The sequence below is a fragment of the Vulpes vulpes genome, unplaced genomic scaffold (assembly GCF_048418805.1).
Source record: "Vulpes vulpes isolate BD-2025 unplaced genomic scaffold, VulVul3 Bu000000727, whole genome shotgun sequence".
NCBI lineage: Eukaryota > Metazoa > Chordata > Mammalia > Carnivora > Canidae > Vulpes > Vulpes vulpes.
This window is the reverse complement of record NW_027325706.1, coordinates 130,577-154,382: the sequence shown is the minus strand read 5'-3', so window position 1 is coordinate 154,382 and position 23,806 is coordinate 130,577. Positions and strand designations below refer to the sequence as shown.

At 38.5% G+C, this 23,806-nt stretch overlaps 1 long non-coding RNA gene across 2 annotated transcripts; it reads left to right on the top strand.

Moving 5' to 3' along the window:
* The first annotated feature begins 818 nt into the window (after positions 1-818).
* LOC140596686 (uncharacterized) lies at positions 819-22,150 on the top strand. 2 transcript variants are annotated; one of them, XR_011998589.1, is made up of 3 exons: positions 819-1,026; positions 16,818-18,432; positions 18,963-22,150. It is a non-coding gene; the product is annotated as an uncharacterized lncRNA (long non-coding RNA). The 2 variants fall into 2 exon arrangements; XR_011998590.1 differs by having other exon boundaries at positions 18,271-18,432; positions 18,963-22,148.
* The last annotated feature ends 1,656 nt before the right edge of the window (positions 22,151-23,806 follow it).

Sequence of the window (23,806 nt, the reverse complement as noted above, 5' to 3'; positions counted from 1 at the left end):
TTGCAGCCAAAAAGCAATCTCAGAGGTTAGCTGAGGACATAAAGAAATTCATTATTCAATGCTGTACCTCCAGACCAGACATATAAAACAAGAAGTCCTCATGGAAGTGTTAGTGCATTGAACTAATTTAATGCTTAAATTTAATTCAACTTATAACCATTTGTAGGGAATGTCTAGCCTGTTTCAGGCAAAGACTTGGTGTTAAGGAAAATATAACTGCAAGTTTATTAATTAAAAAACACATGTGAAGGAATTTTACCAAATATGTGTGGACATGTGGGAAGGGAAGGGGCATAAGAAAGATATCAAGAGAGCTTTGCGCTTGTGGCAGGAGTAGATGTTGAAAGAAAGTGTCCATAAATTGTAAGATACATTCTATTACAAGAATTTGCCAGAACTTGAAGCTATTTATTTATTTATTTATTTATTTATTTATTTATAAAGATTTTTATTTATTTATTCATGAGAGACACACAGTGAGGCAGGGACACAGGCAGAGGGAGAAGGAGGCTCCCCGTGGGGAGCTGAAGGCAGACACTCAACCACTGAGCCACCCAAGCATCCCTCGAAGCTCTGCATTTTAAAAAAATCATGTTTGAAAATCCATTGCAGTTTATCTGCTTATTGCTTTACTTTATTATTATTATTTTTTAATAATATGTACATACTTTACTGGTTCTCGATTTCATTCTTGGCTATAAAATGTTTCCGTTCTGCTTTTTTAAGGTGTCAGCCTCAGGTAGGGTGCTGGCAAAGTATCTGATAATGAGTTATCGAGTCATTTATATTGAAGATTATTTCTGTCACACTCTAGGAAATAGACATTCAGTGGAATACAAATGACCATACTGTCCCAATGCCACCGGACTTGAATGGGAGAATTTACGGATGGAGCAGAAATCATATTAAAAAGTATTACTAAATGAAGATAATGTCCACCCAGGAGCTATATACGTTGCAGTATCCGTAAGAAGGTGCTTCTCTGCTAAATGGGAAATGTAACCGAACCTGCATCTCGAGTTTGTTGTAAGTTTTAAGAAAACAAATGCTCCCTCACTTTCTTCTTTCCTGTGTCTGAATTCTCTTGTTCATGACTCTGTTTTATGATTCTCAACGTGGTGATTGATATCAGGCACTAGACCAGGAATCAAGGGACCTGATAAAAATGACCTGCATGCCCTCTTCCTAGGCATCAGTGGGCCTTCCTCTTTATTGTTTAAAAGGTGTAGATTTGTGTAAGAGTAAAGTTTTATTACGGAAAAACAAAATGACCTGCATGATTGTGGTCCAGTCATTCAGGTGCTTTAGCTTTGAGTTGACTCCCCCCACAAAAGAAGGAAGATTCAAATGAATCTTTCCTACTAAGCTAAATAAGACCTTGCTGAGTAGCAGATCATCAAAATGGATAGGGGGAGCCCTTCCTTCAGGGAAACTGGAGGCTCTAAAAGAGGTAAGCATAAGAAATAAATGTAGCACGAGTGCCTCTTGAGGAATAGTGTATCTTTTGGAACTGAAATTTGGTAGAGTCAGTGCTTTCACTACATAACTCAAGGGAAATTGATTGCCTCTCATATTTCTGGAAATTTCTGGGAGATATATCAACATGGCCAGTTTTGGCTTCAGCTTTGGGGTCCGAGTTCCTATTCCTATTGAACACTTGATTTTTTTTTTTTTTGAACACTTGATTTACCTTAATTTTAATCTACTGTGTCTGGGGTGGACATGGAACTCAAGCCTTTTCCTTGTAGAGACAGCAGAGCACAGAGGTTGTTCGGTAACAATCTTGAAGTCTGGCTATAATAGTTATTGCCTATGGAGATCAGCCAAGCACCTCAGACTCAGTTTTCCCATTTGTAAGATGAAGTAATGATTGTTTTAATTCATAGTGTTTTGTGAAAAGCACATGTGATCATTTAGGCAGATAATGATCATAGAGTGTGACGTCATAAATGCTCAATATATTGTTTGCTGTCGTCTTTAACAGTCACTTACACTAGCATTTGTGTGCATAGCACTTACTCTGGAAGCCAGAGTACATTAGGAGAGTTTATTACATTGCAGAAATAGAAATCCTTGTCCATTAGACAGCCTAGTTTGCTAAGAGCATATCTACTGAAAAATTTTTTTCACCACACTGCCAAAGTAAATTGTGATCCATGGCAATAAGTGCGATCTTATAAGATACAAAACCAGAGAGGAGGAAGTGATTAATTCTGTTTTGGGAAAGGAGAAGTGGAAGGATTCAGGTGATATGTGAATTGGGTTTTGATGGGCGAATGGGAGTTTCTTGGTCACCAAGTTTCAAGAAATCATTAAAAGTGGTGGTAAAGGAATGTACAAATGCTATAATTTTTCATTCCCTGAATAATTTCATAGGGTATTTATTTGGCATCTAGTACATGAAAGCAGCTGGGATTACAGGGAAAAAACAACAACCAGTATAAAGATAAACACTGAGAGGGCGCACTGTGTTCACAAGGACAGATATCAAGTTGCCTAAAAGTGCATAGCAGGACGTCCTAACCTGGCCTGACATCAGGTTTCCTTGAGGACGTCACATTTAACATGAGGCTCACATCCGGTTCCTCAGTCAATCTTGTCAGGCTGTACTTTCAAAATATCCCGAATCTTGCGATGTCTCACTACCAGCACTATCACCACCTGCTGCAGGTGTCCATCATCTCTTGCATGGATCATTGCAAGTCTCCTGACTGTCCTTGTTTGTCCCCTTCCACCCACTACCTGTTCCCAACACAGCTCCACAACTCCAATGTGGACTCAGTTTATGCCATTGCTTAGCTCAAAATCCTCTGATGACTCCTATCTCCTTGACCCCTTGCTCCAGCCATTCTGGTGTCTGTGCTACTCCTCAAACATACCCAACATCGTGTGTGTATTTCTTTCTTTCTTTCTTTCTTTCTTTCTTTCTTTCTTTCTTTCTTTCTTTCTTTCTTCTTCTTCTTCTTCTTCTTTCTTTCTTTCTTTCTTTCTTCTTTCTTTCTTTCTTCTCTTTCTTTCTTCTTTCTTTCTTTCTTTCTTCTTTCTTTCTTTCTTTCTTTCTTCTCTTTCTTTCTTTCCTTCTTTCTTTTTCTTTTTCTTTCTTTCTTTCTTTTTCTTTCTTTCTTTCTTTCTTTCTTTCTTTCTTTCTTTCTTTTTCTTTCTTCTTTCTTTCTTTCCTTCTCTTTTTCTTTCTTAGATTTACTTATTTATTTGAGAGGTGGGCAGAAGGACAGAGAGAGAAAGAGTCTTAAGCAGACTCCCCACTGAGCACAGAGTTGACCTGGGACTTGCTCTCACAACCCTGAGATCATGACCTGAGCCAAAATCAAGTCAGCTGCTTAACCAACAGAGCCACACAGGTGCCCCTCAGAATCTTTCTGATCATTCTGTCTGGAATAGTCTTGCCCCAGATACACATCGGATTCATTCTTCATCTTCTTCAGATGTTTTCTTAAATGTCATTGAAGAGCTATACTTTGGCCACACTCCATGAGCCACCACCACTATTTCAGAACCCCATTTCTTCTCATCCTGATTTATTGCTGCCGGTGTAGCACTGATTGCCATCTGAGATGCTTCATATTATTTGTTTATTTATTGCCTCTGTCCCCTTCCTGGAATGTGGAGCCCAGGAGCTCACTGATGTAATACCTGTGTCTCCAATAGTGCTGGGTATTTAGTCGGCCTGCCCTAAATATTTGCAGAGTGAACGGATAATACATAAGATGTACTTGGTAAGTTGGCTTTAGATAAGTGAGGATGGTTGCTTGTTCCAGGAAGAGGGACCAGCAAGTTCATTGGCTCAGAGATAGAAGAGGTAGGGTGAACTGAAAGGAATAAAAGATTTGATGTGGATGGAGTACAGAAAGCAGAGGAAAGCAGAACTAGGTGATGTTTTGTTTTCCTTTCTGGTTCTACCACAATCATCAAAGACAGGATTCATGGCTATTTCAGACTCTTTGATGAGAACAGAAGGTGCATCAGGATTATCAAATGACTGACAGCTACAAAAAAGAATATTGTGCTTGTAAAGAAATTCTGTGTTGAAGTTGCAGATTTGACAAACTTTCCTGGAATAATTTGATATTCTTATTTGATGGAGAACACCCTTAGGGACACATATTTTAGGCTGCTAAAATGGAAAATGTGGCTTTCTTCATCTTTTTTCTTCTGTCCAAATTTAGAGACTGTCCTTTCTCCATAAGACATTTTTGAAATATTTCAAAATATTATATTCTCTTTCCTTGGCTGTGAGGTTCTTTCTCTGGCTGTTTCTCTCATGCAGCCTGAGGACTTTCCACCTGGCGGATGGCTGCCTAGACTGAGTGATGAGTACATCTCATCTGATTTGGGGACCAGACCCTTGCTAGGGAATCGTGGAACTTGGGCTGGCCACTGTCATCCATAACATGAAATGGAAAGTTCACTTTTGAAAAACACACACGGTGAAAGAAAACATTCTTTTTATTTAAACATGAGAATAAAGCATGCAAGAAAAGATATTCCCTCAAATGAGAACTCTGCTGAATTAGGGGGAAAAAAAAACAAATGTATACATTTACTTACGAAAGTAGGGAGTGGTGCTAAAATGAGGTATGTTGCAGGTTTTTGAGTCCATCATATTGTTAGTTGTCAAAATTCTTCTTGACTCCTTCAGCTTAAATCATTTCTTCATGAAGAAAAAAAAATTCTTGTCTTGCAGCTACTTACAATCTTGCCAAGAAGAGCTGGAGGGAACAGAGAAATTGAACATCAAGTCCTTATCTGTGTGAGTTTGTCCCTGTGTAAGTCTGTGCTTTACCTATGTGGCTGCTGCTGCTGGTAGGAGGGAATTCTTTGGAAGAGGGTATGGTTGGCAGGGACAAGGCTAGGGTGCAAGAAACAATTCTGGCCGTATGGAGGGCTTTTGTTCACTGTGCCTTAGCTAGAGGATGCGACACACCTGATCTTCCTCTGGACAGATTTGCTATGATGAATAATCAAGAATTGTATAGGGGGCACAGCATCATGACATGCTGGATGTGTGTGGCCTGTTGGTGAATAAAGCCCGCCCTCAGTGTGAGGGCATAGTTCTGGGCAAGTTGCACAGTTTGGGGACAAACTGTTAAGACAAGTAGGGAATAACATTGTAAAGCAGAAAAACAGATTAGGTCCTGAGGTCTGGGGGTTACACGGGAGAGGTACACTTGAATTTCAACAGGATGAGTTATAGAAAGGCTAATCTTTTTGAGAAAATCAACAGTCATTGAAAGTGAATGTCATGATCGAACATCCGTTTTATTTATTTTTATTTCGCAAGCAATTCAAGGACATGTAACTAGACTGGGAGGTACAGAATAAAGAGCAAAAGCCTTATAAGCTGTTCCACTCTCCAGAAGTAATAATTTCACATCTCTCTTCTTCTGGAATAACTGTTTAAGAAATACTCTGTAAAGCTCCTGTATATAAGTACTGTATATGAAGTTAAAAAGTAAGAAAAAATAATAACATGAATAATAAAGAAGAGTGGGGGGAGAAAAGTGTCTGATTTTTACCTTTATTTTTTCTTTTTTAAAGATTTTATCCATTTACTCATGAGAGACACAGAGGCAGAGACACAGGCAGAGGGAGAAGCAGGCTCCCTGTGGGGAGTCTGCTGCGGCACTTGATCCCAGGACCCCGGGATCATGACCTGAGCCAAAGGCAGACACTCAACCACTGAGCCACCCAGGTGCTCCTTGATTTTTACCTTCCATAGCAGTAAGTCAGATAAACTTCGCAGTTTACAGACTAAGCTCGAGTGGTGAAATCTGATTATGTGGTTATTTGGAAGTCATGCCCTGAGAAACCATGCATTAAAGTGCTTGTAGATAGTTAAAGTTGCATCTAGAAATCAAGATGGTGAATGAATTGAAGAAAGGCAGAGGAATCCCGAGCCCAGAAGTTAGTTTGGGGGCCATGGCAATACTATAGGTTGCAAATGAAGAGAGCTTGGTCTGTGGTAGTGTCATGGGAATCAAAAGGCCGAGGCCAACATTTTACTAAAGTATGGGAGCTGGAAAACCAGGACATGGAGACGGTCATCCATAGAAATGATGATGCAGTTCTGATGTGAGGGAAATAGAGGGGGGAAGGGATGGGGAAAGTCTGTAAGAGACTTTCAGTCTCATTGCAAACATGTTACTAATATAAAGGAGTGATCTACAGTCCAAAGAATGCAAAGGATGGAGGAGGATGGTGAGGAGTCAAAGCCAGTGCCTTGAGCTAGAAAGAGGAAATGGAGACTAAGTGTTGACCCTTTCACTTATGTCTCAGAGAGAAGACAGTGAGAGAAGATGGGGTTTCCATGTAAAAAATCTGGGAAAACTGGTCTTTCTTGAACCATGTAAAGAAATAAAGTAGAAGATGCTTATAAACTGTAGTACACAGGGTTTCTTGAAACCATAGGATTGGAGCGGCCGGAGAGGCCACCTAAAAGCATCTGGAAATGGAAACAGGGCTGAGGGAGAGGGTGGAGCAGGGCTGGATTAATCTGGAATGAGAGCAGGGCACAGGATTGCATGTGATACCTATGAATTAAGAAGTGAAAAACTCGAAGTGCAATCCCAACATAATCCTAGTGTTTTGTTAATAATGTTTTACACATATATACAACCCTCACTTATGTCTACCATTATTCACGAATAATTCATTTAGTCATTTCCTGGCTTGAAGTTCTTAATATTTTTACCTCTAATTTTGCAATATGTTTTTTTTTCACTTAATTTCTCTCAGCTTTAGAAGGTAGAGAGAGAGACAGAGATAGAGACAGAGAAGCAGAGAGTGAGAGAGAGAAAGAGAGAGAGAGAGAGTTCACAAGCTCATGCATGCAGATATGCACCATGACTACCCTAAGAAATGATTCTGTGACTTTTTAGATAGACATGTTTTACTTGGTTTACTCAAACCAGCTTTCTTTTAAATTCCATAAATAAAGAATAAAAATACTTAGAAGATTTTCACTGAATTCAGATGTTTCCTTTCCTTAATAGGATTCAAATCTTTCCAAGTTGAAGTTTGTACCTCTGGCTCCAATTGACTTACATGAGCAAAAAGAAAAATCTTAATATTTTTTTTTATAACTGGAGAAACATATTTCTTCTATTTTTCACATAACTCACAAATAACTAGGTGGATTTTGCTTAAGCCTTCAAAAGAAATTCCATTTTAGCCTAGACACTAATGTGGAAAATTTGAGGCCAAATGATTCAACTTTTAAAGTCTTCTAACTAGGAGAAAGAGTGACAGAAAGAGAGAGAGACAGAGAGAGACAGAGAGAGACAGAGACACGGAGCAGAGAGATTGAGTTAGAGGGTAAGAGAGAAGGAAGGAGGAGGAGTGAGACAGAGAGAGCGAAAGCTAATTTATAAATTAATTGGAATACTTTTCTGGATCATTCATATATATACATATATACACATATATAAATGTTTTTATACATACATTTTTTACTCATTTTAAAATGAAAATTTTAAAATTTTACTTTCCCATTCTATGTAGTACTTATAGTACATATTTAAGCACTATTTGCTTAATGCATAGTACGTATTTGTAATTTTAGTTGAATTATTTCTGCTTATGAAAGTCATACAGGTTAATATTTTCTCTGGATTATATAATTTAAATACAACTTTCATATATTATGAAGAAAAGCAGAAGATGCTACATGGATATATATTAGTTCAGCACTAAACATTTATTAAATGTGTGTCGGGGTGGGGAGCAAAAACACAAAGGCCAGATTCACCAGACACAACCTCTGCATGTAGAACTCCCATGGACTTCAAAGGGTTTATGGCTCAAAAACCAGGCTCAGTACGGGGGAGGGAATGAATATCTGCCGCCAATTGCCAGTTGCCGAGTCCCAGCCAATTTCTACAAACTTGGAAGTTGTCCTTTTTGATTTTTTATCAGTGAAAAATGTCTGGAATGACTGGAGACACTTCTAAAGTTTTTCACTTTTTTACATTAGTATAGACTAAAATCTATTGGAAAAACTGGATTTTCGTTAAATACCTCCCAACTCTAATGTGCAGACTTAAAATGTTAATTTCTGTATTTTCTCCCGGACCAGTAATCTTTGTTTATTATTATTTGTATACATTTATTGGAATCATACTGTCCTGGGCTTGGAAAGCTTTTGTCACTTAGAGTGTAGCGTTGATTTCTGCTATAGGAAGATGCTTTGCGGGGGTTTTCGCTTAGTTCCTTCTTCCCAAGTATGATGTGCTTCCTGACTGCCTTCTGCCTTTCCCTGGTGAAATAGGAGTCACCAAATAGTCTCAATTGCTTTCCTTGCATTTTTTGGCCACTTCCTTAACCACATTAAGACAAGAAAGATGAATTTGGAGTCCATAGAGAATAATGTTTACCTTGATGGAATCCATCACCAAACCCATCACTAGAACAACCACGCATGCATTCCATTTTGTTCTTTTGAACAGAGATACCCATAAAAGGATTAAAAAAAAAACCCTAAATGGTAAACCCAAGCAATCCTAAATGGACAGCAAGAACCGACACCGTAATTGCTAAGGGGTTGACTTATCATTTACAGTCAGATCTGCTGGCTGCAATGTGCTCCAGGGAAAGCTTTCTGGGGGATTTATCAATAATACGGTTAAATGTGTCTTGCTGTCTTTTGCTGTAAAGTGCTATTGCGTGTATGCTTACAGGTGTGTGCTTGTGTGTAAGGTTCAGGACAAGTGAATGGTGGATCCGTGGTGATGGTCTTTGCAAAAGCAAATGATCTGTCGTGCTGTGAACCCCGGAACCTAGTATCCCGCAAAAGCAACGGATAGACATATGAAGCAGATATATGTCTCTTTTTCATGATGCCAAAACAATCTTGAGGAGCACATGAACTATTTATTAGTTTAGTCCACATGTTGCAAAACAGCCATCTTACCTCATTTCTGTCCCTTGTGTTTGGGATTTCTTTTTTCTAATCTGCATATAATGTGAAATATTTTTGTTTGTTTGTGGGCACAGTTTGGTAGGTTTTTGCTGCTCCTTTTGTAGCCTGACAGCTGCAGCGAGTACACACATCTGCCATATTGATGTCAAGTGGTACACAGTCATTTTTTCGTAACAGCTGTTGTTGGCAGATCATTTCAACTATCTTGGGGATGAATGGAATATAAATGTTCATTGCACAAAGTATATAAAGCAGGGTTTATTGGATTTGACACTGTTTCTTATCAACATACTCTGTTTTCTTTCTAGTATTGTGATGCTAAGAATTTGGATACCATATGAACAACAAATTATTTCTCATCTAATTATCCAAGTGTTTAAGAATGCTGAAATGTTGCTGGTGTGACAAATCAGTGCCAGGAAAAAAAAAGTTTTGTTGGAAGAAGAGCTTTTGTGTATAGTGCCTACTTGAAATATATCACAATCTAAACTTAATATATATATACACATACAACTATTATATATATATATTTATTATATATAATGTAATACATTAAAATATACAAGATAATGAACTGAGTACATTGGTTAAATTTTAGTATTATGTAATAGGTTTAACATTGCTTTAATATTATCTGTCTCTCTATTAAAGATCTCTCTCTTCCTCTCTCCCACCTTCTCTCTGTCTCTCTCTGTGTTAGACCAAATGCCACTTCTCCTAAAGTACCACCATAGCATGTTAAATCTCCTGTGGTTCTGTGTGTTTCATCAAAGTTTTGTTTCTACAAAATCAATGCTTTGAACAAACTAAAAAGAATGTTGGAGGATTTCACATTAAAATGGAAATGTATTAAACACACACACACACCCACAGGGTTTGTCAGTATATGTATGTGTTCACTATGGTTAGAAACAAAGAAGGCATCTTAAGTAAAAGGAAATGATTAGTTATGGGGAAGAAAATTGCAAAGATGTAAAAATATTTGGGGGTAATTATCAAACAGGGAAAGATTGTTGGCGGTAGTTATGTGATTTGGCACTGTATGATTCTTCTTTTCGCCGTTTATCACTCTTTGGCATCAAAATCAATCAGTAATTTGTGAGCAAATCATTATTAGTAGAGATCCCTAGAACTTAGAGTATTTTGCAACCTGCACATTAGTCTCACACAAGAAAGTGAGAAACCTTGATGACTGGGTACTGCCAGTTTTAATTTGTTTTGTATCAATTCTACAAGAATAGAGTCTTGGAGCCCACATGAAAGTCATACTGTTGACTTTCGGTTGGGAACACACACATCAATAAAGACCATGCAGTTCAAAGTTACCTCTTGTTGTCTCTGTGTCGCCACTGTCCTTTTAGTGATCTCCAATTTCATGGCTTTAAACGCTGTCTATATACACTGATGACTCAGCCCAGATTTTCCTATCTCCAGCCCAGATTTTCCTTTCAACTCCAGACTCGCTGGTCCAATAGCTTAGGAGATGTCCTCACCCCCTTGGGTATCTAATCTAACTGTTCATTTCTTCATTTATCCTACCATTCCTGTGGTCTTTCTTACCCAAAAAAGAAAAAAAATAACTTTATTCTACTGGTTGCTTAGGCAAAATGATGTGAGTTACTCTTTATTTCTTTTTTAATTGCATACCTCCCATTCAGTCCACCAGCGAACATTGTTAGCTTTTCCATCAAACTGTATATTCAGCATCAACTAATTTCCCAGCTCATGCATCCTACCACTATTCTCTCTCCCCAGAATGATTTCAGTAGCTTCCCACATGAGCTTTCTCTTTTTATCCCCCTAAGGTAGAGTCTCAACGCAGCAGTCAGATGTTAGAAAAGTTTGAAAAAACTTGAGTCAGCTTGTGTCACTCCTCAGCTTTAAACCTTATAATAACTTCCTATTTCATCTTGAGTAAAAGTGATGTCCTTACTGAGAACTCCTAGTTCCTACATGACCTCATCCTTTATTCTTCTCAAAACTCATCTTTTAAAGCTTCTCTTGCCACACTGACTTCTTCCTATTCCTCAAACATGCTGGGCATATTTCTGCCTTACAGTCTTTTCATTTGCTCTCCTGCCTGGAATAGTCTTTACTCCAGTCATGAATAGATGTATGCATGACTGACTTACTCATTCCTTTGGGCTTCCACAAGGCAAGGTTTGCTCTGGCCATTCTACCTAAATTATCCTCATCTCCGCTATCACACACTATCCTCTTACCTGAATTTAATCTTTTTATGACATCTTTTTTTTTTTTTTATCACCATCTGGTATTATATAGTCTGTACTTTTTCACCAAAGTAAAAGTTCCACGAGTCTGGTTTTGTTTTGTTCTCTAATATAACTTCAGACGCTAGGAGAGTGCATGGCATGTGATAGGCACTCAATAAAGATTTTTGACTTGATTGAATATATTGATTTGGCGTCATTTGTAAAGTCTCATTGAAAACTAAATGTATTAAAAAATTGCTAGAATTAAAAAGATTGATATTAGAATAAGAAGAAATAAATAGCTTTTTCAACTTCTCTTTTGGAGTGGAATGCAAGCGGACTTTCCCCCCCCATAAAGACAATAGTGTTCTTATTCTGATCAACCTTTCTTGTTTGCAAAGAAGAACTTTCTGTATAGAAGGAAAAGGCATCATGACTCTAAAAAAATTCCTCCATCTTCCCCTGAATACTACATATATGCATATATGAATACCAATATATAGGTACATGTAGATGTATATATATATCACATTTTAGAATAATGCAATTGAATTAAAATCTTCAGTGGAAAATTGACATAAAATGTTTTAAAATAGTGAGAAGATTCAATAAATTCCTACATGTTCATGGGTTGGTTTCTAATTAATATAAGGTAGTTTATGATTATTTTATCAAATACATTATCTTACTTTAAGATTGTAAAGAAACACCCATAGAATGAATGAGAAAGAGGAATAAACATATCAAATAATATTATAGGGGCCGAGATAACTGTATTTTAATTTTTTACCAAAATATATGGATTTTTTTTCTCATTTCTCTGCCATTGGCAATTTCTGAGAAAAATCCAGAAATGAAATAACTCTGAAGTGTGAGGTCACAGTAACCTGATTTAATGCAGAGGATGTGCAATCCAATACAAGACTTTTATTTGAAGATCCAAATTCTGTTTTCAGATCAGAAAGATTCTTTCCTTTTCAGACACCTTCACATGCACGCCATGGGATATTTTGGATTTTGTTGCAGACTGATGTAACCATTGTTGGGCAAGTTACCCATGACTTCATCCCGCATACAAATGACAGCTGGGAAATTTAGTATGCGTATGTAATGATTTGACACATATGCATAGAATTAAATGTCTCAGGCTGCTCTGATGTTCCATGTTGTTTTACTTGGTACTTGATGATAGAGAGTGGCAGAGTTAAGAGATTTTAAGAACATGTAAGAACAATCCTAGTGACTTCCAGTAGGCGAAACATAGTTTCAAGAAGTGACTGATAAATATGTGAATGAGCACTGGTCTAGGAATCTGAAAACCTGAATTCTGGGGCTCAGCTCCATTATCTCTAAGGACGTGGCCGAGTGGCCTCTGCTTTGAGCCAAATATTTCTCATTTTCAAGATGGAGAGGATAATCATGGTCTTGCTTAAATACAAGTTATTGGGAATATTAGAAAGTGTAATAACAGTTGGAAAATGCTAAGAGTTTCTACACTTTTACATGGATAAAATGAGCATCCGTTGCAGACAGTATGGGAGCAGGATCAAGATAACACCAAAATTCCAAGTTGGATTATAAAGCTAACACATAACTGATAAAATTAGGCATGTGCAAAAGGTGACATAAACATGCAATATTTCTAGTGCCAGAAACAAGAAGAGCAAGACAAGCCTGGCCAAGTTAGTGTGTTTAAAGCTGGTCAAGAGTAGTTAACTTTACAATGTTGAAAAAGAGAACATACTCTGTAGATGGTGTTTTAGGGCGGGTTTCCCAAAGCATACCCTGAGATGAGGATTCATAGGCATGTTACTTATTAGGAAAAAATCCTTGAAAATATTAAGGGAGTAGAGAAGTGAGGAGATCATGTAAAGGTGTGCTGTCGACTCATGTCCCACAAAAGATAATTTTGGCTGAATCCCACACCAGAGATCCCTTTTTTTTTTTTTCATTAATTTATTTGAGAGAGAGAAAGCATGAGCAGGGGGGAAGGGTGGAGAGAAAGAATCTCAAGCAGACTCTCTGCTAATCAGGGAGCCGGTCTTGGGGCTCCATCTCATGACCCTGAGATCATGACCTGAGCTGAAGTCAAGAGTTGGCGGCTTAACCAATTGAGCCACTAACGTGCCTCCCACACCAGAGATCTTGATATCTCGTTGGTTACACCTAGATCTCAGGAAAATAGAGTGAGAGTCTTGAGGAAACACACCGATATACAAGCCTGATAAACTGAATTCAGACAGTTTGCAGCATGATTGTAGAGATGAATGGACATTTTAAAATATTTGTTCACTTAGTCATCTGTATGTTCTATGGCATATGCGTAGACACTACGTGACATATTCTGAGTGAGACATTAGGGAGTCAAAGAGATTGGAATCAAAGAAATTACAATATGTTGGGAGAGACAGAATTAGAGAATTTATAATAAATAAGGATGAGTGTTATGGGATCTCCCAGGCTTTACCTGCTTCTTGGCACCTATGATTGAAGAGACAGCAAAGCAGAGAATAACCTCTAAGTGTTGTCTTGGTTTCCGATTCTGCTCCATCATTCATCACCCTGTGACCCTGGGCAAATTACCCAATCTCTGTGCGTCAGTGTTCTCATCTGGGCCACGGAGATCATAACTCTGTGTAACGGCTCATTTGTTTTTTTCGAAGGCTAAGTGAGGCAATACATTAAAAAATACATCGAAGACTGTTAGGAAGTTTATATTTATTTCTACTGGATATTCGATTCATACAAATAATCTCCGTTTTTCTGAATGCACGAAGAATCCTAAATATAATTTGACTTTTCATTTAGATCTGCACAGAGGAAGAAAAAGCATTAGTGAAAGCATACTAGTGGCTTAGTCTCTTGGCAGTTATATTTCACATTGTAAATCCAACTTCAGTTTTATAGTCCTTAAGCAAAATAACAACAAAATGTCGTTTAACATCTTTACTGCAGTGTAAGGCAGGGTGGAGTCAGGTGACTGGAGGATCTTTCTCTTGTGCTCAAGAAGTCTGCCTCCCGACTGGCCTACCCTGTTCTTCAAGTGGTACACGGTGCAATGAACATTTGAAGGTTAGAGGGAACAGAGCTCTTTCTAAAGATTTACATCCTTAAGAAAGACTGGAAGGACACCTGGGTGGCACAGTGGTTGAGTGTCTGCCTTTGGGTTGGGTGGTAACCCTGGGGTCCTGGGATGGAGCCTTGCATCTGGCACTACTTCTCCCTTTGCCTCTCACTCTGCTCATCTCTCTCTCTCTCTCTCTCTCCCTCTCTCAAATAAATAAATAAAATCTTTTTAAGAATTTAAAAAATAAAATAAAGGATAAAATGTAAAAATGAGAGGAGGGGGATGCCGAGACTAAACTATAGTGTGGAGGTATGCACATTTAGGTGATAAGACCACAAAGAAGGAGCACCTGGGTGGCTCAGTGTTTGAGTGTCTGCCTTCAGCTCAGGTCATGATCCCGGGATCTTGGGATTGAGTCTCGCATCAGGCTCCCTGCATGGAGCCTGCTTCTCCCTGGGCCTGTGTCTCTGCCTCTCTCTCTTTCTGTCTCTCATGAATAAATAAATAAAATCTGAAAGAAAGAAGAAAGAAAGAAAGAAAGAAAGAAAGAAAGAAAGAAAGAAGAAAGAAAGAAAGAAAGAAAGAAAGAAAGAAAGAAAGAAAGAAAGAAAGAAAGGAAGGAGACTGGAAGTGCCAATTCTTGAGGCTGATGTGGTGAAGGCACAGGGCTTTATTTACCTCCTCTTTACCCCATTGGTGGTGGAGGGATTCCTGCCCCCAGATTATGGGGATTACTGGACAAATCACAAGAGCAGTTTATCAGTCACATAGGCTCACAGCTCAGGGAAGAGGCCACCGCACGTCATGTAGGCTACTCCGGGTTGCATTCAGAACAGCCCAGGGGCTGTGGAAGGCAGGCTTCAGAGTACCTACAGAATGGGTGCCCCTTGGGTCTGGTGGGAGGGTGTCATTAGGTCATTTGAATTCTTCTGCTGGTTGGCAGGGAACTGCAACCTGCTATTCAGGGACGAGCAGAGACCACACCTGGTCTCTTTGACACGGAGGGCTGTTTGGCTCAGGGATCCAGGCTGCCACAGCAGAGGAAGGCCAGTCCATGCGCTCTGGATTTCAATAGTTGTCAAGGCAACATACAATCTTGAGCCTGAATTTTAGGCCTTATACCAGGGAGGAGTGAGAGGGGAGGGAAGGCTCCTCGGCTAGTTGTGCTAAAGAGAAATTGGAGAGGAATTGTATGTTTGCTGGAGAGGTTTTGCACACATTATTGTAGGTGTGCAAAGTAAAGCCTCCTCTTCCCTCTCTCCTCCAAAACCTTCCCTAACACCTACTTCTGTAACGCAGGATTCCATACAAGGAGATCCTTAAAGCGAAATCGAAGTCATGCTGAGGGGTGTGGCAAGGTTGGCATGGGCTTAGGTTACGGGCTGCCTGTGGCGATAGTGCTCCTGAGCCACAGTCATCAGTATTTTGTGAGCTCCATTTTCTGAGTTCACATCTGCTTTCCAATTTTGTCAGCCCCCCTGAAGCTCCGACCCTGGGTTCTTAGTTATTTGCCAAATAAATGCCAATCAGCGGGTCTTCTCGGCTGATACCCCCTAGCAGGTCATGTGCTTTCTGATGTTTGAAAAGTATCTGACGTATGAACGATCTAAGTTCAGTTTGCTTCTCCTGAAATATATTTGCTACCTTTCCTCTCTGGTAATTTTCTGCTGGTTCACATTTTTTTCCCTTTTTCTTTCTTTCTTTCTTCTTTCTTTCTCTTTCTTCCTTCCTTTCTTTCTTTCTTTCTTTCTTTCTTTCTTCTTTCTTTCTTTCTTTTTTTGTAACTTCTTCATGGATTATACAGCAGGAAACAAATCTTTTAGAGAATAAATTACTTGACTTTTCCATTAAGTATTTTCACAGAACTTACTTGGAGTATAATTTTATCCTGAAGCAGTTTTTTATCTTTTAAATATCTATCTTTGACCTTGTGTTGGAAAATTCCCTTAAGAGAATATTATTAATATTTCTAGGAACTGTGTCTGTGATTGCATCGAAGAAAAAAAAAAGAGGGAAAATGAAAGGCAGACCATAACTGATTCTTACACTCTTTAAAAATATTCAGAAATAGGTGAGAGAAAGTGCACAGATCTAAGATCTGACAGATGTTTTTATGCACATTCATATAATTATTTTAAAGATTTTCTTGAAAAGCCTATGGGTCATTTCTTGGTTGTGGATAGGGTCTTCAGACATAGTGAGGAGTAGATGGAGGAGTAGAAAGAGATAGAAAAAGGAAGTAGAAGTAGTATTTTGGAAGCATGTTAAAGGAAGTTTGAGGTATAGCCTCAGAATTATGCGGTTTCCAGGTTGTTTCTTTTTATTCCTTTTACCTTTCATTCCAAATTGCCCAAGAGACTTTTTCAAGGTTTTTTGTTTGTTTGTTTGTTTTTGTTTTTTTGACTCATCAGCATTTTTTTTCTCTTCTCAGAAACTCAGTAAGTGGTAGGCTCTGCGGTGGATAGACAACCCACAGTATAATTTAAAAACCTGTTAGTCTTAACCTTGACCTACTTTGACCTTCCAATTCTTTTCTGAGGATGTGGTGAGCATCTACTGTCTTGAGATCTCAACCCCTCTTTCCATCTCTTTGTTGCCATAGTGCCCCATTTCATCTTGGATGATGGCCTCTCACCATTTTTACCCAAGGTGATGTACTCTCCCTTATATTTATGCCATTATTTACATTTGCATAACCCCATGAATCTCTGTTTTACTTGTACCACTCTGGTTTATAAATTATATCCTAGAGGTAAATGAACTCTCTTTTTGTCCCATTTGTGCATTTTAACATTAAGTGACTGTGAGAAGGAGTTAAAGCAGATGCTCAGAGATCCTCTCACCCCCTTTTATGGATGGTGGGAATGTTCCTGGCAGAAAGAAAAGAAAGTAAGTGACCCAATCTCATCTCCTTGTCAACTTGACCTTTGGCTAATGTTCTTTGTTATGAAAAAAAGCCCTTAACTTTGAACATGCCTTTAGCAGGATGCCTCTAGCTAAGGATTTCCTGGAAAAATAGAACCAAGGATCCAAAAGACATGGATTCCTGGATAATGCAGGCAATACCACTCCTTGGAGTTGTTTCATATTTAAATGTTCCAGCTGTATGAGGTACCCCATAAAACTCACTTAGAGGATTAATTTATTCTGAGCCAGAATCTGGGGAGCTGCCATGGATGTCTCAGATGGCTGTTTTGACTGAGCCTTGTGCTTGTTGCATCCTTATAATCGTTTAGTAAAATTGGATACCAGATAAAATCTCTGATTTCTCTGACTCTGATTTGACAAGCAAGCTCTGTAAGTTACTTCAGTCACCTAAATTTGTCAAGTGAGGTTTGACTGTATCACTAAAGATACCAGCTGAACATGACCTACGAGAGATTTAAGTCAGGGTCTTTTTAGAGTCTTGTATAAGTGCTAGAACATGTATAATTCGTGTCTCGTAAAAGCCTGGATGATTGATATGTATGGTTTCCTTATCTATTTTTTAAATACCAAATGTTATAGATCAGTTTGTTAAAATGGGACTCTTATGGCCTCATTGTGGAATGATGGTTGAAGATTACTAACAGAATCATCACGGTGCAAGGTCATATTCTCATCCCCGAGAGGTCTATGTCCAGTATTGATTTACATGGGCTCTAAAAATCTAGGTCCCTTGTGTCAATCAGGAGAGCTCTGAAGGGTCATCTCAGCTTTAGAATTCAGTGTTAGGCTGACTGAGGCCTTTGTTGAGACTGTAGGGCAACCATCACCTCCCTCTGTCCACTCTTCCTTCCTTCTCTTGCCTTTCTCAGGTGTTGACTCTTAGGACACTCACTGATAAACTTTCTGCATGCTAACCTCTGACCTCCACCTCAGAGTGGGTCTCCAGGAAGCCAGGCTATTATAGTAACCTTCATGGTTTTTGCATTATGCTCAAGAAGTTCACAAATAAGCAAGAAGTATGTACTGTTATTTGACTCTTTGATGTGTCAGATAAAAATTTGGGATGGCTAATTTTTAAGGATGAGATTTATTTTAATTTTTTAAAGATTGATTTATTTATTTTGGAGAGAGAGAGAGCGAGCACATGCAGGAGGAGGAGCAGAGGCAGAGGGAGACAAGCAGACTCCCAACTGAGCATGGAGCCTGATGCAGACCTTGATCCTAGGAACCTGAGATCATGACCTGATCTGAAACCAAGGATTGAGCACTTAACCAACTGCACTACCCAGGTACCTCACATTTATTTTCTTAAGTGTGTTCAAATACAATTCCTTTAGGTTCATGGAAGAAATACATCTTATTGCATTAGCCTAAATTATTTATGTGGAAGTATTTCAGAGAAAATTTAATAGTGGGTCATGTGAAATAAAATCATTTTTACTTTCACTGCCTGAGATACTAATACATAAATCTAATGAAAACACTTAATTGCTTATAGTTTATTAGTTCATCAGCAATGAATTTGTGCTAATTTAAATTTCTGAAATACAGTTTTTCATTTTGGAGGATACATTTTCTTGTGGTGATAATGCTTCGCTATCTTCTCAGAAGGATACAAAACTAAAATACATCCTCTCTTGCTTTCAAAATAAAATAATGTATTTCTCTCTATATCTTGTAGATTTATTTATTTATTTATTTATTTATTTATTTATGTTAAATATATTTCTAGTATTCTAAACTATTGATTTAAGTTCTCATTAAGATGACAGAAAATTTCAAACTGATTGCCTTTTTAATAAATGTTTGCCATTTTCAGGACATTTCCTGAGGGTCTGCAAATGGAAGGCTGAGTAATTTTTCTCTTGCATTGTCCAGGCTTGTGGCAGAAAGGTGAAGGGATGGTGGGAAAGAAGAAGGAAAATAAACACCCAACTAATCCTGAAAACAAAAGGCATTTAATAATTCTTCCATTTGTGTCCAGAGTTTACAATATAGAAAAACAAAGTTTTTAAAAAATAAGTTCTGGGATCCCTGGATGGCTCAGCAGTTTAGTGCCTGCCTTTGGTCCAAGGGCATGATCCTGGAGTCTCGGTGTCGAGTCCCACATCGGGCTCCCTCCATGGAGCCTGCTTGTCCCTTTGCCTGTGTCTCTGCCTCTCTCTCTCTTTCTCTCTCTGTGTCTCTCATGAATAAATAAATAAAATCTTAAAAAACAAATAAGTTCTGATGCTTATGAAAGGAAACATTTAATTTTATAACCAATTACATTAATTATGTCTTCTCTGTAGCAGGTAAGAATCACAGAATTAAAGTAAAATGTAGGTTCTTTGAATAAAACAACAGCTACCCCTCCCACAAAAAAAAAAAAAAAAAAAAAAAAAGAGTAGCTAAGAGTTTCCCTAGTAAATGCAGAAAGTATAGTCTTCACGTTGGGTTTTATTGATCTCTGGAACAGTAGCTCCCCCTGAACTGAGGGCCATACCAGAATTAAGGAAAGATCTTTCCATCCCAGAGACCAGACATTTGGAAGGCAGCCATTGTGAGTATAAAACGTGAAGCTGGCCAAGTACTTTATTTCTTATTGGATTCTTGACTCTTTCTGACTCTCATCATTTAGTGAGTCATGACTGACAGTGTGTACGCACATCTGCAGTCATTGATCCTTAGAGAAATGTCTCCAGGGATCTCCACGGCTTTCTTTTGACCATATCAAACAGGAACTTTCTTTCAGTCCCAGAAATTGCAGAAGCCAGGGCAGAGAACCCCAGACAGTAGGGCTCTGATTTCACCCTGCACATGTAAGAGTGCAGATTGGTTCCAGGTCAGGGTCAAATAAAGAAAAGTCTGAAATGGGTGCCTCTGATCACTCCAGAATTGCCCTGGAATGCACACTTTGTGATCTTGAAAGCTTCATGGGAATCAGGGGTGGAATTATACAAAGGACACAGGACTTGAAATCCTCAGACATGGTTTCAGCCGAGCCTCAACCCCTCCTAGCTGGGATATTGGGCAAGTTATTTAAATTCTCCAAACTGTTTCTCTTTTGGCAGATGAGAGGCAGTAATATAAATCTGTGTAGTCAGATTAGTGGACATTTCAAGGACAGCTGGATTTTTATGTGAAATCATCCAATTTTAAATGCTCTATTAAATTTTATTTTTTTAATTGTATAGATTAAAAACAAATTGGATGAGTTCTTCTTTAGGACAGGCCCAGCGAAGTCCATCTTTTTCCCTCTGGCCCTCCCTGCTCAGCTTCTCGAAATAAATTGTCTGCTTCCAATCCTTCTTTTTTCTCTGTACTCATCCTCACACCATACACTCCAATTCTGACTTCTACTCTATCACCCCATGAAAAGAATGTCTGTAAGAACCCTCAGGATCCATGTCACTAAACACAATGAACATTTTTCAGTGTATCTTACTTGACCTCTAAGTAGCATTTGAAAATCTCAAACATCTCTTCCTCTTTGAAATCCTCTTTCCTTGTTGTCATGGACACATAATTCTGCAATTCTGCTTTCTCTTATCTCCCTGGGTGACCTCTTTCAGTTTCTTTCAGAAAGGTGTCTTCCTTCGTCCTCTGACTTTAGATATGATGTTTTTAAGACTTCCTCCTAGCTATTTCCTTTTTGTCACTCTGTAGATATTCTCTCCATTCTCTTCACAGATTTAAATCACATCCGTGCTCATGGCTTCATGTATAGTTTGCACAACTAATGAGTCCCAAATGTGTACCTCCAGTCAATCTTCCTGTGGGCTACTGAAGTCAATTGCTTTCTAAGTATCTCATTTTTCACTCAAACTCAATATACCTAAAATTCATTATTTTTTTCACCTAAAAGCTGGTTGTCCTTTAAGATTTCATGTCTCAGTGCTGTTATTAACATTTATCCACTTGTGCAAGCTAGAAATAGGGGAAAAACTACCATTGTAATTTCCTCCCTCTTTCCCTGGAATTTCTAATCCATGTGCTTACACATCCTTTAAAGCATCCACTTCTCTCCACTACAATATTGTCATTTTGGTTAAAGCAACAAAATCGACTCTTGAAACCACCTCTACTCTTTTCCTTTTCTATGCATTCAATAGATACTGGTTCATTAATAAAAAAAAATCTGATTATGTTTCTTTGCTGTTGAGTTTAACCAGTTCTTTATATATCTTGGATACTAGCTCTTTATCTGATATGTCATTTGCAATCCAATCATGAAATGGGCAAAAGACATGAACAGAAATTTCGCCAAAGAAGACATACACATGGCGAACAAGCACATGAGGAAATGCTCCACATCACTTGCCGTCAGGGAAATACAAATCAAAATCACAATGAGATGCCACCTCACACCACTGAGAATGGGGAACATTGACAAGACAGGAAACCACAAATATTGGAGAGGATGTGGAGAAAGGGGAACCCTCCTGCACTGTTGGTGAGAATGTGAACTGGTGCAGCCACTCTGGAAAACTGTGTGGAGGTTCCTCAAAGAGTTAAAAATAGACCTGCCCTATGACCCAGCAATAGCACTGCTGGGGATTTACCCCAAAGATACAGATGCAGTGAAACGCAGGACACCTGCACCCTGATGTTTAGATCAGCAATGTCCACAATAGCCTAACTGGGGAAGGAGCCTTGGTGTCCATCGACAGATGATGGATAAAGAAGATGTGGTCTATGTATACAGTGGAATATATTACTCAGTCATCAGAAAGAATGAATACCCACCATTTGCTTTGACGTGGATGGAACTGGAGGGTAGTATGCTGAGTGAAGTAAGTCAATCGGAGAAGGACAATCATCATATGGTTTCATGCATACGGGGAATATAAGAAATAGTGAAAGGGATTATAGAGGAAAGGAGGGAAAATGAGTGGGAAAAATTAGAGAGAGAGACAAACCGTGAGAGACTCCTAACTCTGGGAAATGAACAAGGGGTAGTGGAAGGGGAGGTGGGCGGGGTGATGGGGTGAATGGGTGATGGGCACTGAGGGGGGCACTTGACAGGATGAGCACTGGGTATTATACTATATGTTAATAAATCGAATTCCAATAAAAATATACAAAAAATCTGATTATGTCTCTTTCCTTCTCAAAACTATTCATGGATAGCTAGCTTTTGAGGGAGATTTAATTAAATTTATTTATTTATTTATTTATTTATTTATTTATTTATTTATTCATTTTTACGATTTTGTGGCCATAATATCTATTTACTAACTATGTGATCTGGGCTTCCTTCCTCTGACTAGTTTATCACGGACTGCTTTTCATTTAATAATTTACCCTCTAGCCATCTTTCAGTTCCTAGAATTCACCAGAGTCCTTTCTGTCTCAGATTTTCTTTATTTATTTTTAATTTTTATTTGTTCATGAGAGACACACAGAAAGAAGCAGAGACATAGGCAGAGGAACAAGTAGGCTTCTTGCGGGGAGCCCAACACAGGGTTCGATCCCAGGACCCCAGGATCATGACCTGAGCCAAAGGCAGATGCTCAACCCCTGAGCCACCCAGGTGCCCACTCAGATTTTCAACCTGGACCACACCTTCTTTTCCTGACACCTCTAAATTTTCATTCCCTTGCACTCATAAAGCATTACTGCCACTATAGACTTAGCTGACCCTCCAGACTACTTTAGAGTCTCCTTTAGCATGCGCTCCTATAGCATTTTCTATTTGCACATCGTGATGCTTACTAAACTCTATAATCATATTTATGCCATTGTTAAGTCACTAAGGTCTCCCTACTAGTCTGTAAGCTCCACAGGAATGGCAAAAGATTTTTTGTTCATAATTGTATTCCAAATGCCTAGCATAGTTCCTGGTATTTAGGAAAAATAATAAATACTAATTGAGTGACCGAATGAAAGAGTTTGAATGTTTTACTTTCATAGTTTAATATTTTACATATCTTTAGAGATAATAAAAGATGTTTTGTGATACATGATAATAACATGGTCCCTCTTCTATGTGGGTGTTAGGATGTGGCATCATCAAATCGATTTTGCTCTCTACAAGAGTCATAGTACCTGGGTAGATGTTTCTCTGAACTCTGTCTTCAAAAAATAAAAAAAATAAATAAAAAATTAGCTCTGTTTTCTGAGAAGTTAGAAAATATTTCTTTCTTCTTTATCAAGTCATTGATCTTGAAGAAAGTGTTTGCGTAATTTTAGAGTCTGGAATAAATGTCATTGCTTAGGGAAAGGATCATGGGGCTATTTGCTTCCAGCATCTGTTTCAAATAAGCTCGTTTCAAATCTCAGCTTCAGTCTGATTGGCTCCTTTTTCCATCTTCTCTACCCCCTCATTTTCTTCTTTTCCCCACATGCTTTTCACTCTGTCTTCTTCAGTTGCTATTTTGATGAAAAACTTTCATTTACACACAAACCATTTTTGCATAGAAACTTCCAGGCTCTTGAAACCCCCATATTATTTAGCAACTCTCTCAGATCACTTTCTAACAAATCCAGCATAGGTTCTTGATCTGTTACTTAGAAGACCCCTCTAACGTTCTTCGCTTCCTTTTTTTTATGCTACATTCTATTGTAACCCCAACTGCCTTATTGTTATGGCCATTGCCTTTGGGTTTATAGAAGGACTTCTGAAAGCATCTTCAGACTCATGGATGTAAGCCTTAGCTGGAATCTGAAAGCAGAAAAAGC